We start from the raw sequence: 14,811 nt of genomic DNA on the forward strand, positions 1-14,811 counted from the left end.
GGAAAATTGACATTCGATGAAACAGAGAATTTTCAAGTATTCTTGATGAAAAGACAAGAGATGAATAGAATATTTTACTTTCGGATACAAGACTCAAGAGAAGCGTAAAGAGGAAAGAGAAATCATAATGGACTTACTAAAGTTGAAGTGTTTACATTCTTACATGCAAAGATGATATTTGTAACTCATGAGACCTTCATTAGTATTAGTGTAGTTGGAGGGAATATCTTTATCTCTTTCTATACATAGATAGACAGACAGAGAGGGCACAGGATGAATTGAATATGAAGGGATGATATCTAAAAAATAAAATTAAAGTGTGAAAGAGAGGAATGTACTGGGAGGAGTAGAAAGGAAGAGGAAGAATGAGATAAATTATCTCACATAAAACAGGAAAGAAAAAGCTTTTACAATGGAGGGGGGAAAGAGGGAAGTGAGAGGTAATAAGTAAATCTTACTTTCATCACATTTCACTTAAGGAAGAAATAACACACACACTGAATTGAGTATGTAAATCTATTTTACCCTCCAGGAAAGTAGAGGAGGATAGAGGATAAGGGGAATGGGAGAATTATAGAAGGGAGGGCAAATGGGAAGAAGGGGTTACCAGAAGCTAACACTTTTGAGGTGGGACAGAGTGAAAAGAGAGACTAGAATAAGTAGGGTGCAGGAGAGGATGGAGGGAAATACAGTTAGCCTTCTACGACAGATTGTTATGGAAGTGTTTTGCATGACTACACATGTACAACTTATATTGAATTGCTTGCCTGCTCAATGAGGGTGGGTGGAGAGGAAGGAAGGGAGAGTATGTGGAACTCAAAGTTTTAAAAACAAATATTAAAAATTGTCTTTACATGCAACTGGGAATTAAGATATAAATGTAATGGGGTATAGAATTCCATCTTGCCCTACAGGAAAATAGAAGGGAAAGGGATAAGAGAAAGGGGAGAGTGATAGAAGGGAAGGCAGATTGGGAAAAGGGGTAATCCGAATGCATGCCATCTTAGGGTGGGGGGAGGCAAGAGGTGGGGAGAAAATTTGGAATTCAAAATCTTGTGGAAATGAATGTTGAAAATTAAAAATAAGTTAATAAAAGAAGAAAAAAACCTTTTTAATTGAATATAATCAAAATTATCCATCTATATGCCATAATGCTCTCTATCTCTTTTTTGGTCATAATTTCTTCTCTTATCTATATATCTGAGAGATAAAATGTTTTATGTTCCCCTAATTTGCTTGTTATATTGCCCTTTATGTGTAGGTCATATACCCATTTTGAACTTATCTTGGTATACAATGTGAGACATTGCTCTGTATCTAGTTTCTGCCAAACTGCTTTTCAGTTTTCCCAGCAATTTTTTACAAACAGTAAGTTCTTGTCCCAAAAGCTTCGATCTTTATGTTTATTGACATTAAGTAAATAAATTAATTTGGGTAGAATTATCGTTATCTTATTGACTTGGCCTACCCCCAAGGGATTAATATTTTTCCTGTTGTTCATATCTGACTTTATTTGTGTGAAAAGTATTTTGTAATTGTGTTCATGTAATTCCTGGGTTTTTCTTGGCAGATTGATTTCCATGTATTTTATATTGTCTACAATTACTGTAAGTGTTTTTTCTCTTGCTATCTCTTCCTGCTAGAAACATATAGCAATGTCAATGATTTACATTGGATAATTTTACATTTGGCAACTTTGCTGAATTTGTTAATTATTTCCACTAACTTTTAATTGATTTTATAGGAAAATCTAAGGATGCCATTTTATTGTCTGTAATGAGTTATGGTTTTGCTTCTTCATTGCCTTATCTTATCCTTTATTTTTTCTTCTATTGTTGTATTTTTAATACAATATTAAATAACAATAGTGATAATGGGCATCCTTGCTTCACCATTGATCTTACTGGAAAGGCTATCTTATCCCCCTTATAGATAATGCCTGCTGATGGTTTTAGATAGATACTAATTATCATTTTAATGAAAGTTCCATGTATTCCTACACTTTCTAGTGTTTTTAATATGAATGAGTGCTGTCTTTTATTAAAAACCTTTTCTACACCTATTGAGATAATCACAAAATTTTTGTTGTTTTTGTTATTGATGTGATCAAATATGCTAATAGCTTTCTTTATATTAATCCAGTCTTGCATTCCTGGTATAATCCCACCTGGTCGTAGTGTATGATCTTTGTGATATATTACTGTAATCTCCCTTGCTAGTATTTTATTTAAAATTTTTGCATTAATATTCATTAGGGAAATTGACCTATAGTTTTCTTTCTCTTTTTTTGCTCTCCCTCGATTAGGTATCAGAAACATATATGAATCTTAAAAGGAATTTGGTAGGATATTTTCTTTGACTATTTTCCCAAATAGTTTGTATATTATTAGAAATAATTGTTCTTTAAAAACTTCATAGAATTCTTTGTGAATCCATCTTGTCCTCAGGACTTTTTCTTAGGGAGTTCATTTATGGCAAATTCAATTTCTTTTTCTAAGATAGTGTTAAGTATTATATTTCCTCATCTGTTTATCTAGACAATTTATGGTTTTGTAAATATTCATCCTTTTGATTCAGATTTATTGGCATAAGACGGGGAAAAGTAGCTCCTAATCATTGCTTTGATTTCTTCATCATTAGTTGTGAATTTACCCTTTTAATTTTTGATACTAGCAATTTTCTATTCTTTCTTTTTTTAAAACCAAATTAATTCATGTTTATCTATTTTATTATTTTTTCATAGAATCAGCTCCTAGTTTATTTATTAGTTCAGTGGTTTGCTTACTTTCAACTTTACTAATCTCTCCTTTAGTTTTTATGATTTCCATTTTGATATTTAATTGGGAATTTTAACTTGCTCTTTTTCTAATTTTTCTTTTTGCTTGCATGCCCAATTTATTGATTTGTTCTTTCTTTCTTTTATTGATATGAGATTTAGAAGTATACATTTTCGCCTACATACTGCTTTGGCTGCATCCCACAAATTTTGGAATATAATCTCATCGTTGTCATTCTCTTTGATGAAATTATTTATTCTTTCTATGATTTCTTCTTTGACCCTGTCATTCTTTAAGATTATCTGGTTTCCAATCTGGTTTCAATCTGTTTTCATGTCCCTTCAATGATTGATCTGAAAATGATGCATTTAATATTTCTGCTTTTCTATGTTTGGTTGTGAAGTTTTTATGCTCTAATACATGGCAATTTTTTTGCATGTGTAAGTGTCATATGCTACTGAGAAAAAAAATCATATCCCTTTCTATTCCCATTCAGTTTTCTACAGACATCTATCATATATATTTTAAAAATTATATTCATCTCTTTAACATCATTCTTATTTATTTTTGTTTAGATTTCTCTAGTACTGAGTGGGGAAAATTAAGGTCTCCTTCTAGTATAGCTTTATTATTTCCTCCTATAATTCAATAAACTTTACCTTTAAGAATTTAAATGCTATACCATTTGGCGCATATATGTCAATGTCAATATTACTTCATTGTCTATGGTACCTTTTAGCACAGTGTGGTCTCATTATTTATCTTTTTTAATTCAATCTATTTTTGCTTTTTCTTTGCCTGAGTTCATGATTGCTATCACCGCTTTTTTAAACTTCAACTGAAGAAGTTTAGATTTTGCTCCAGCCCCTTACCTTAGTCTCATTCGAATGTGTTTCTTCTGGTGTTGTAATGGCACACAAAGCAGGATCTTTTGCTGTTTTTGTTTTAGCATAATCAAGTGCCTCTGATTGAATCTCGCCTTTATCAACCAAGAGTCTTTACTAGGAGTAAAGTACAAAAACAAGAGTTTCTTTAACTAGACACATTATATTTATTTGTATTGCTAATTATTTTAATGTGATTAAAGATCTTTCCCACCCATTAATGGACCTGAGAAGATTTGTATGAAGGGCAACACCTTTTGTTAACAAAGCACTGGTTCTCAAGGGTTGTGATACCCTCTGGCTTTAAAAGAGGTATAAATATTCTGAGGGTGAGGTTTTATTTTGGGGTCTTACTGACTGGGAGTGTTTGTCCAGATGAGACTCTGGGAAGCTGCTAAGGAGTCCCAGCTTTGAAAACCCAGATGGTGGTGCTTCTCTCTCTGGTAACTATGGTCAGACAGTTGGACCTGTCTGTTGGTTTGTGATATATATATATTGATAATGGTCAGACAGTTCAAAGCCATGTCTGTTGATCTTTGATTTCTCTATTTTCTCTAAAGTTCAGGGTCCTGACTTTTTCCCCTGAACTAGGTGAATGATATATGTGCTTCATTAAAGGAGAATGCTAACCCCTTGAAAGTTGCCTTTCCTTTTATAAATGCAGATCTAAGAACCTGTGATAGCAGCTCTTCTCTCCCTTCCCCAGCCCCATGTATGTCAGGGTGTTTACTTATACAGGTGTTTAATCTACTCTGCTACCTGCTTATTTTGTGTCTGAGTCCATCTCATTCACATTGAGAGTTATAATTACTTTGCATTTCCTTCCATCCTATTTTTCTCGTTTATCCTTCTCTCCTCTCCTCTCCTCCTCCTTCTCCTCCTCCTCCTCCTCCTTCTCTCTCTCTCTCTCTCTCTCTGATCCAAGTCATATTTTGTTTGTGACCACTGCCTCTTCCAATCTATCCTTCCTTTTCTCAGCCCCTCCCTCTTCTCTTATTCTTCTCCTCTCCTACTTCCCTGTAGAGCAAGATGGATTTCTATACCCAACTGAATATATATTATTGTTTCTTTGAGCCAAGTCTGATGAGAGAAAGGTTTTAGCATTGCCTTCTCTCATACCCTATCTTCCTGTCCATTGTAAAATCTCTTCCTTTTACACATTTTTTTTTTACCTATTTCTACTTTTTCCTTCCCTTTCTTTTCTTAGTGAATCCCTGCATGAACCATTTTTTTTTTTACAACTCACATTGTTAGGAAATCCTCTCCTATGTTGAGCAGAATTTATTTCTGTACTATCTACCCATCGTTCTTAGTTCTGTACTACACAGAATAAACCTAAAATTTTCTCTTTAATATGAAACAATTTTTAAATATTTGAGGGAAGAAATTATTCCTGTCCAACTGGCCTACTTATTGTTATCTACACATGTTATTCCACCTTCAATCTCTATGCCTTTGCACAAATTATTCCCTCACTCCTGGAATGCTATCACTCCTAATTTCTGTCTCTTGAAAAATCTAACAACTTTCAAGGTTCAGGTTGTATTCCCTCATATATAAGAACATTTTAAATTCCTTTAGTTTTCATTTTTCTGCTGACTCAAGAAATTATTTTATATTTATTTTGTCTATATTTGGTATTTACTCATGTAACCTGGTTTCAGTCCCAGCCATGATTTTGCCTACCACTATGTAAATAAAGGGAGAAGTGACTCCTGACTAGCAGAAACCTGAGAACCTGAATAAGACATGCTGCATTGGTTCCACACACTCTCCTTTGGAAAGACATGTGAACAGAAGACATTCCAGGGAAGTGAGAGAAAACAAGATAGTCTTCAGAAAGACTAACATATATGAGTCATTGCCATTATACTCCCTTGAAATTCTAGAGAATGATAAAAACATACCTCTTCTGATTGAGATTATTCTCTCTCTTCTGGTGTGAGCTGAGATCTTATTTTACTTTCTGATGAAAATCTCATTCACTTTTGTATATCCTTTGGCATATTCTTATTAGTACAACTTTTCAGATTAGTACAACTTTTCAGATTTCTATTTGCTGGGACAATAGGTTTAATCAATATTTGCTATTTGTGATGGTCTTTTATACAGCCAACATTTGGTGGAAATAAATTGGTGAACATAACCTAAGGGATACCTTCTCCATTAAGCATGATCAAGGAATTTATTTACAGATCTAAACCAGATCTCAGATTATATCTATCTATGCCAATCATAGACTGCATCTATGTATTTAGACAAAATATACGATAACATATGTTAAATTTATTTATGCACATGTTGCTTCCTTCTCCTTCTACCCCCTAATACATGTAGGCATATTAGGGACAGGGACTTACCATCTCTGCATTTCTAGTTTCTATCACATTGTCATATGCATATACCAAGAATTTATTTTTTTTTTTAAATTAAATTGAAGGAACAGGACAAAGACTTGGGAAGAATATAGGACAAAAGTTACCAGCTCTACTTCCACTCTTCCAGTTTTTTCTAGTACCTCCTTGAATTTTATTAAAGTTTGAAGGCAATCTTCATGTTGATAGCACTAGCTTCAAAGAATGTGATGGGAGATGATAAGAAATTGTTTTAGTCAAACTAAATACTAGGGGAGATCAAGAGACTTCCTTTTTAGGGGAAATGAGAATAGAAGGTAATAAGTGGTAATAAAATTGGGGAAGGGGGGAATCTATACTTTTTTGTACCAGATATGTTACCAGTTTGATTAATATGTAAACTGAACATATGTTGATGTACCTCAAACATTTTGGCTAGGTAGCTTCACAAAGGAATGATCACACTTCTCATGAGCAAGAAGGAATTCTATCAGGAAAAGGTGGTGGTGACAAATTGCAGCACAATAGAATAGCTTGGTGAAGATCAGTCACAGATTGTGGTAAAAAGCCTCCATGACTCTGAATGGAGTGTGAGATTGCATTAATTAGTTTTCTTACGTGTCATATCAAACTATTGACTCAAATTGGGCTAGCAGTTCACTAAAGTCTAGGGCTTTTTGATTGTTTATTTTCTCCAAGAAAAAAAATATGTTTTCTAACCATGCCTGTCATCTTATAGTTGTGATTTAGATCTTTTGAAATCAAGTAAGATGTTTACATTATCCCTTCTGAATTTAATTTTAGTAGGTTCAGCCTAGTTTTCTAGCCCAGGAGTCAGCAAATATGGAATAGAGGTCAAATCTGACCTACCCCCTTATTTTTGTATGACCTATAAATCTAAGAATGATTTAATTGGATGACTGTATAAAAACAGATGAGGGCCAAATTTGACCCTTGGACTGTAGTTTGCTGACCCATGCTCTCATGTCTTAAGATCCTTTTGGTTCCTGACACTTGGTATTCTATGTCTTAGAATACCCAGCTTTGAGTCAACTGCAAATTTGCCAGACACAGCATGTATGCCTTTATCAAAGTCGTTGATAAAATTATTAAACAGCACAGGATCAAACACAGATCCCTGGAGATCTCCATTGTAGACTTTTTGCTACATTGACACTGAATCATCACCAAATGTTTTTTTATTTTATTTACCATTTCAATTAATCTTTTTGATTTTATTGCATTAATTTCTCTTTTCCCTCTAATGGTTTCCTGGTTTGTGCTTGATTTTGATATATTAATTTGTTCATTTCCTAATTTCTTTAGCTTCAAGCTCAATACATTAATTTTCTCATTTTCAGTAGTATTAGTTTAACCAAATAGGAATATAAATTTTCCCCTAAGTATGACATTGGCTGCATACCACAGATTTTGATGTGTTATATTTATATTGTTTTACCTTTAATATAATCTGATCTATAACCCAGACCTTGCTCAACAAATCTTATTTTCTTTAAATTTTGTGATTAGGCCTGAAGCTTTTGATCATATTTGCATTGTTGATCATAATTTGTTATTGCAGCATATCCTGGAAATATATTTCATATTCTTACCTTTCTAAATTCATCTATAACTTTTTGCTCTTGGAATTAATTTTTATGAATGTTGCATCTTAATTTTAAAAATAAGCTACTTTCCTACTCGATTCATTTATTTTTTAAATACAACTCTCAAATTCATTTTCTTTAGCACTCCATTCATCTCTACAACTTCTTTCATATTTATATTTTTGTTTTATTTTTCATATTACACTAGTGGAATATTAAAATTTTCTATTATAATTGATTATCTAATTCTCTTTTTAAATCAGTTAATTTTTTTCTTTATAATTTTCCTTCAGTTGCTATGAGATTAGATATACAGATACTTAATAATGATGTCTTTATTGGCAATGGTTCCCTGAAGCATATTTTTCTTGTTTATCTCTCAATAATTTCTCTTTGGAATTCCCATTTGTTTGACATATCTGTACCTCAGGATAATCTAGAATAAGTTGAAATATAGTAAATTCTTAACTTAACACATTAACCCTCTAAAAAAAGAAAAAATGTTTTTCTTCAGGCAATATATTGATAGGATGTATTTTCTTCATTCATTTCAATAAATGCTTTGAATTTTCTAGGGCAAATGATTTATTCAGAGTCAAGGTTATAATTGGTAAATTTAGTTTATCTACCATTCTTTGATAAATTACTCACTTTTTAATTTCATGCTCCAATCCAGCCTTATATGCCCCTGAAACATGTATTTACCCAAACAACATACACACAGAGAAAAAAATCTTTTATTTTATATTAATAATTCTATAAATTTTGTAAAAACTTAACATACTCCCAATTAAAACAAGAATTTTCTCTAAGATTGTTTTTTTTAACTTATGCACCATTATTACCCTGTTTTTTTTTCCTATCCTTTATTTCTAACATCTTGTAATAATAATTTAAATGGAAAGATCTTTCTCATTAATTAATATGCCCATACCATATGATCTAATTAAATCACCTGGAAGCCTGGGTCACATGTGGTGCGAGGAACTTGCTGAAGAGGCAGAACAGAAAGGGTGGAGCAGAACAGGGAGGAAGTGAGTGAGTGGAATCAAGTCAGAGGGGATAAAACACAGGCCAACTGACACACTGTGACGGTTGATGGTGTGAAGACCCTGGCTGAGGAAGGGGAGGTTTGAGAATTACTTTGCCCCCTTCTGTGATCATGTTTATTAACTTCCTTGTTACCATGATGTTTTTTGCTTTCTGGTTTGGGATTTGGCTTTCTGGCATCTATATAAATGTTTTTCTTCTGCCTTCTATCTGGAGAGTCTTTTATATTTTGCAATACACTTGCATATTCATGGTTACCACCAGTGCAGTGAATAGTGCCTTGGCGATAAACATCTATAGTCAAGTTACCATTCTGCTTCTTTTTGTTGTTGTTGTTTTTAATTTTATTCACATCCACTTGCATCATTTAGTAGTTAGCTGAAACAAAACTACTGCTGTTTTTAATTCCTCTCAGGTATGTGCACTAAGATTGCAACTACTAGATAATTGTGAAGTATCTATTTATTAAAGTCTTTAGCTTGAAGTTCTACATATCATGGAGACCCCATGTTCTTATTTATTTCTGATGTTCTGATGTTTTAAGGGTGACTTTTTTCTCCATGAAGTAGTAAAATTCATGTGAATTTTTAAAAGAATGTTTGAATTTTCTAGGAAGGAGTATTACCTTAAAATTTTGCCCCCAGGGAAGTTTGGCTAGCTTTTCCTTAAAAAGTATTGAGACTGTCTTTGGGGTTTATTTAATTGACTCAGCCCTTAGGATTTAGGCTATTGACTTTACTTCCTGGTCACCAGAGCAGAGAATTGTGAAGACCTCTATCCTTTCTCCGGTTCCCATGATGGGAAACTAAGAGATGGGGAAGTTTTACTCAGGTGAATTAACTTACTCTAAACTCAGTGTTTATCATTGTTAAATATCATCCTTCCTCTGCTATGGTTAAGGAAATTTCCTTTTGTTAAAGATTGAATGAGAAAAGGGGTCTCATTTCATTCCAGTATCAAATCTAAATTGCCAGGGAATGGCAAGTCAGACCTAGCCAAGAACAGAAAGTAATTTGAGGATAAATCTCTATATCTCTTAAATTTCAGTATTATAACATTTGAAATCCTTTCAACACAGTATTTTTGCAAAAAAAAAAAAAGGTGAAATTTGATATTTCTTTCATATGAAATCTTTTTCTTTTATACTTATAATTTCCTATTATTTGAGTGCTGATATGACACTGTTTTATCTAGATGAGTTAAATTTGAGTTCCAGTCCTGTGGGAGGCATGCAAATTCTGTAGATTTGTAACACATTGTTTCTGGGGAAATTTTCTTCAGTAATTTATGAAATACAGTGGTTAGATTTTTTTTCTTCTTCACTGTTTTAGTGAAGTTGGATCATACATCAACAGTATTGTTCTATCTGCCCTCTAAGTTCATCATTTTTGCCTGCTTTGTTTGAAATCCCTTATGAATTAAAACCATTTTAAGGCTTTGTTTTTCTATTTCCTCCAGTTCTTCCACCATTCTGTCCCTCAATCCTTAGTTACACTCAGTTCTTTATTTCATCTTTTGATAATTTTACTAATTTCATTTCTTCTTATAGATCCCTTTATATTTATTCTGATGAATATTGAGAAAATTTTAGCTTTGTTTCTAACTTTTTATGGTTTGGGGATATTTTTCTTCTTGTGATTTTCCTTTAGTTTCTTTCTTTAATCCAATTTGTCAATTTATTAGAACTCTCCGTTAAGTTTCTCATTTCTTTGAGGTTTCTTATTATTAGTTTGACAATATGATACTTTTGCCTCTTTGATGGAATTTCTATTGTTATTTTTGAGTGAGGTATTGAGAATGTAAGTTCCTTTATGGTCTCTCATTCTGCCATCTTCCATAAGCTACCCAGTATTTTTTTAAAGAAAGTATCATTACATGAAAATGTAATATTATATAAACATATTTATATATTGAATATCATATGAAGCTTTCATCTCTTTCATGCCTTAGTGTCGTTGTTGTTTTTGTTGTTAATACTGTTGTGTTGAATCCCCACATTGGATGTATCTTTGCATTCAACTCACCAAGGACCAAGGTGTATCTTGACTTGCTTTAAAGGATGTTTACAAGTTCTTCATGTACTTTCTCTACCACATCATTCTTGTAAGACATAATCATTCCCATACATTTATCTTCTTTTAAGTGTAGGTCCAGCTACTTCACTTCTTTAGCTAATGAAGTCCATTTGTTCCCTACTTTCTCTAGACAAAAACATAACCTACTTTATTTTTGGCTTTTTAAGCTATTTAAACTTGGTTATAACCTACTTTTAGAGTACCATTACATATTATTTCTTTTCCTTTGAAGTACAGTCCAGTCACACAGGTTTTCTTGGCTTTCTGCACATACAGTGTTCCACTTTCCATCTCCATACCTTTGCATTGACTATTTCCCATGCATGGAATTAATTCCCTCATGCCCTGATTTCCTTTAAGACTCAGCTCAAATGCCACTTGCAAAAATAATCTCTCCTGATCCCCTCCAAATGGCTATGTCCTTCTTATCTAAACTTCTTTCATTTTATTTTGCATTTTTCTACATATATTTATTATTTAAAGTCATTCACGATAGTAATTGAAATAAGGACTATCCATGTGAGTTTGACAAGTTTCAAAATGAGGAAACAAAATTAATTTCTCTCAACCATTTCAATTCATACATGTAGTTGTAAGTAGTCTTTAAATGAATCACTATTTGTTAATTCAATTCACACAGAGAAAAGAGAAAACCTATCTCAATGTGTCCAGGTCGGTGATCCCATTTAGAGTTTTCTTGGCAAGGATATTGAAGTGTTTTAGAATAGTCCTTTTCCAGCTCATGTACAGATGAGGAAACTGAGACAAATAGTGTTAGGTGACTTGCCCAGAGTCACATAGCAAATGAGTCTATGCAACTGTATATGAAGTCAGGTCTTCCTGACTCCAGAATAAGTGCTCTATTTACTGTACCACCTAGCTGCCTAAGGATGAGAGGGGGATTGAGTTATTTCCTCATTTATTTGGTGTCAGCTGACTAAAGAGTTGTAGAAGATCTCATCTATGACACCAGGTAGATACCTATCTACTAAAGTTATAGATGAAGAAATAAGAGAGAGACCTTTTCTCCCAGTTTCAAAGACAAGAAGAAAAAGAAAAAAAAGAAGCAATTAAAATAATATAGGTATATAGAATAGTGGCCAATTAATTTAGATAAGAGTTTCCCACAGAGTTGTATTTCTGAGTTGTCTTGTTCTGTCTGCTGCCATGATAGCCACCATATTCTTGTTTGAAGCATCCACATTTTGTTTTTGCTACTACAGATATAGTTTGCAAATTAGAATGAAGGCTTTCAAATGAAATTTGAAGCAGGAGGAAAATGCTCAACTAAAACTATAAAAATGTACACTATGGAAAACAATAGAAAGAAGGAAAAACAACTCAATTTTTTTCTGTGTTCTTTCTTCATGAGAATGATCTTGAAACTGAAAAATATAAGGGAAAATAAAATTCAAGATAAGTGAAAAGAGTACATATCATTCCTGAGTTAGTCACCTGTCCTACATACATTACATTTCAGGGACATAGAAAGATAGAATGAGAGGTACACTAAATATTTAGCATGGATCAGGTACAGTACTAAGTACTCAGGATAAAAATACAACCAAACAAGACAATTCCTGTCCCCAAGAAGCTTATACTCTAATGGGTGAAAACAACACCTTAGGAGATTTGGATGGAAAGAGTGGTATTGATATGGTATAGCACTAGCCAGGCTATCAGAGCCTGGTTTTGTAATGGCAGTTTGCAGGGTTTAAGTAAGAAGGTTATGAAAATGAAAGCTAGGAAATAGCCAGGAAGTAGCATGGAGGCAAGATGAAGTAAAATCTCATCTATTAAAAAAAAAAAAAGGAAAAAATTTTCAGTGGAGTTCGCCAAACCACTTTAAGTGATCTAGTTAAGAAGTAGGAGGACTTGTTACACACAGAGAGGTTCAACTAAAGAGACTTAATGAAATATTGTCATTTAATTCAAAGACAGAAGAGTTAACATCAGAAAACAGGAAATTAAATTAGGAGCTGAATCAATTACAGAGGGTAGTAAGATAACTTAAGCAAGAAAACAAATTGGTAAAGCAATAAGGTGAAAGGCACAGGTTAAACTAAGCAGTAGTTTACCAGATCAGCAAGAGATGAATCAGCTGATACAAGGGTTTTAAAATATCAGGCAACCCCTGGGAAATATCACCTGTTACACAGTGAACATAAGTACTACAAGAAAAATATCAAGATATAAAAGGAAAATCTTTCTTCTATCAAAGAGAGGAAAATTTATGAAGTATTTTGATGACTTAGTATTTCTGCAGGACCTCACTGAGCAGGCAAGAAAGACTGCGGCACCCAAAAGAGATATAAGGAAACCTGTAGAGAAAATATTTTGCTTGAGTCCTTCAAACACTGATGCATCCTCTCCTCACAAAAGTCCTATATAGTATTCTTTGATGATCCCTGACAAGGATACAAAAGAGAAAACAGATAAGAATTCTCTTCTGGGGAATAAAAGCTATGAGTCTGAAGGAATCTCAGAGCAAGGAACTGAATACCATAATCTTGAGTACCACCTAGGGATCAGAAATGACAAAGCAAAACTAAGTTCAAGGACACTGGTGAAAAGCAGCTGAGTGAGACATTGTACCTAAGCCTTCTCCTCCTCTTCACTTCAAAGCATCAACCAATAAGCAAAAGAAAAGATTCACATCTAAAGAGTAGAAAGGAAAAAATTCTCAGTAAGAAATCATCATAGGAAAATAAAATCAGAATTATTGAAACAATGAATAGGTCCAAGTTTACATATCAGGAGTATATAGACTCCTTGAATGCAAGGCCCATTTTTTAATTTTTCTTTTTATCCATAGTACCTTACACGGTTCCTTACACAGAGTAGATGTTTAAAAAATGTTCATCATTTTGAATTACAAAACCCCAAGTATAGTCATATTTTAAATGGGAAAAGAAACTTATGGTCTCCACAGGTCTGATGAGAGATCTGGATCTGTATATCTTTCATAACTGAAAAGAGGATCTCCTTCTACCCCAGTAAGAAAGCTAGATGATTAACTTTTTTTACTAGTCTATGGACTATAGCTTAGGCACCAAGATATATAGATAGGAACCATGAAAAGTGCTGTGAAGCACTAAGAGAAGACAATGTAGTCCTCTAGTGACTTTTTCTGTTTGGATTAAAATCATGGATTTAAGAGCATATGCTGGTGCCAATAATTCCTTCTTCTTGCTTGGTCTATATAATGCAGAGAACAATTATAATCCTGATGCTATTAATGGTAAGAGGGAACATTGGCATCCTGGGTGCCAGTACATCACAGGTGACACCATGGCAGACTGCTGGGGGTTAAAGTGAGGTTTCCTTACAGGAAGAGAGGGAAAGGTAAGTATCTACTTGTAATAAAATTTTTGCGCATGTTAGGTTTATGAGAACTTGTTAGATGTGTAACTGCTTTTCAGGAGAAGAGAATATCAGGGCTCATTGAGTAGAGGAAGAGGATTGCCAGTGAAACAGAGGTTGAATAAAGATAACAGATAAGCCTGAGATGTGATAGTTGTAGCATCATAATCTGTCTAAATCAACTTATTTCTGGCCATCTTTAAACCTAGAAAAAGACAATATGTTACTTTATTAATTATCCTATCATGGAATGTGACATCTGAATTTCTCAATAGATGCCAATCTATTTCCCAAAGCAGTTGTCATAACAATCAATCAATACTGATTAAGAAAAAAATCATGCCAGACAAACTTATTCTCTAGCTTGACGTGATTTATAAACTTGGAGATACAGAACATGCTGCAAGAATGGATGCTTTGAGTACTAGGCAGTTTTTGAGTGTCACATTTTAGGAAGAACATTTAAAAACCATAGTAGAAGAGTAGGGACATGAGTGGGAAGGGGTACTTAAAACCTTGTCACATGAAAAGCAGTTTGGGGAACTAAATTGTTTAATATGAAGAAACAGAGATGTGGAGGGAAGATGTAGAATAAGACAGGCATCTCCAGCTGTCTATGTAGAAGGCTCACATGTAAAAAAAAAATTTAAAGACTAGACATTATGTCTTACTCCAGTCAGCAGACCTACCATCAATGGCTG

Source organism: Notamacropus eugenii, chromosome 5, assembly GCF_028372415.1.
Source record: "Notamacropus eugenii isolate mMacEug1 chromosome 5, mMacEug1.pri_v2, whole genome shotgun sequence".
Classification (NCBI taxonomy): Eukaryota; Metazoa; Chordata; class Mammalia; order Diprotodontia; family Macropodidae; genus Notamacropus; species Notamacropus eugenii.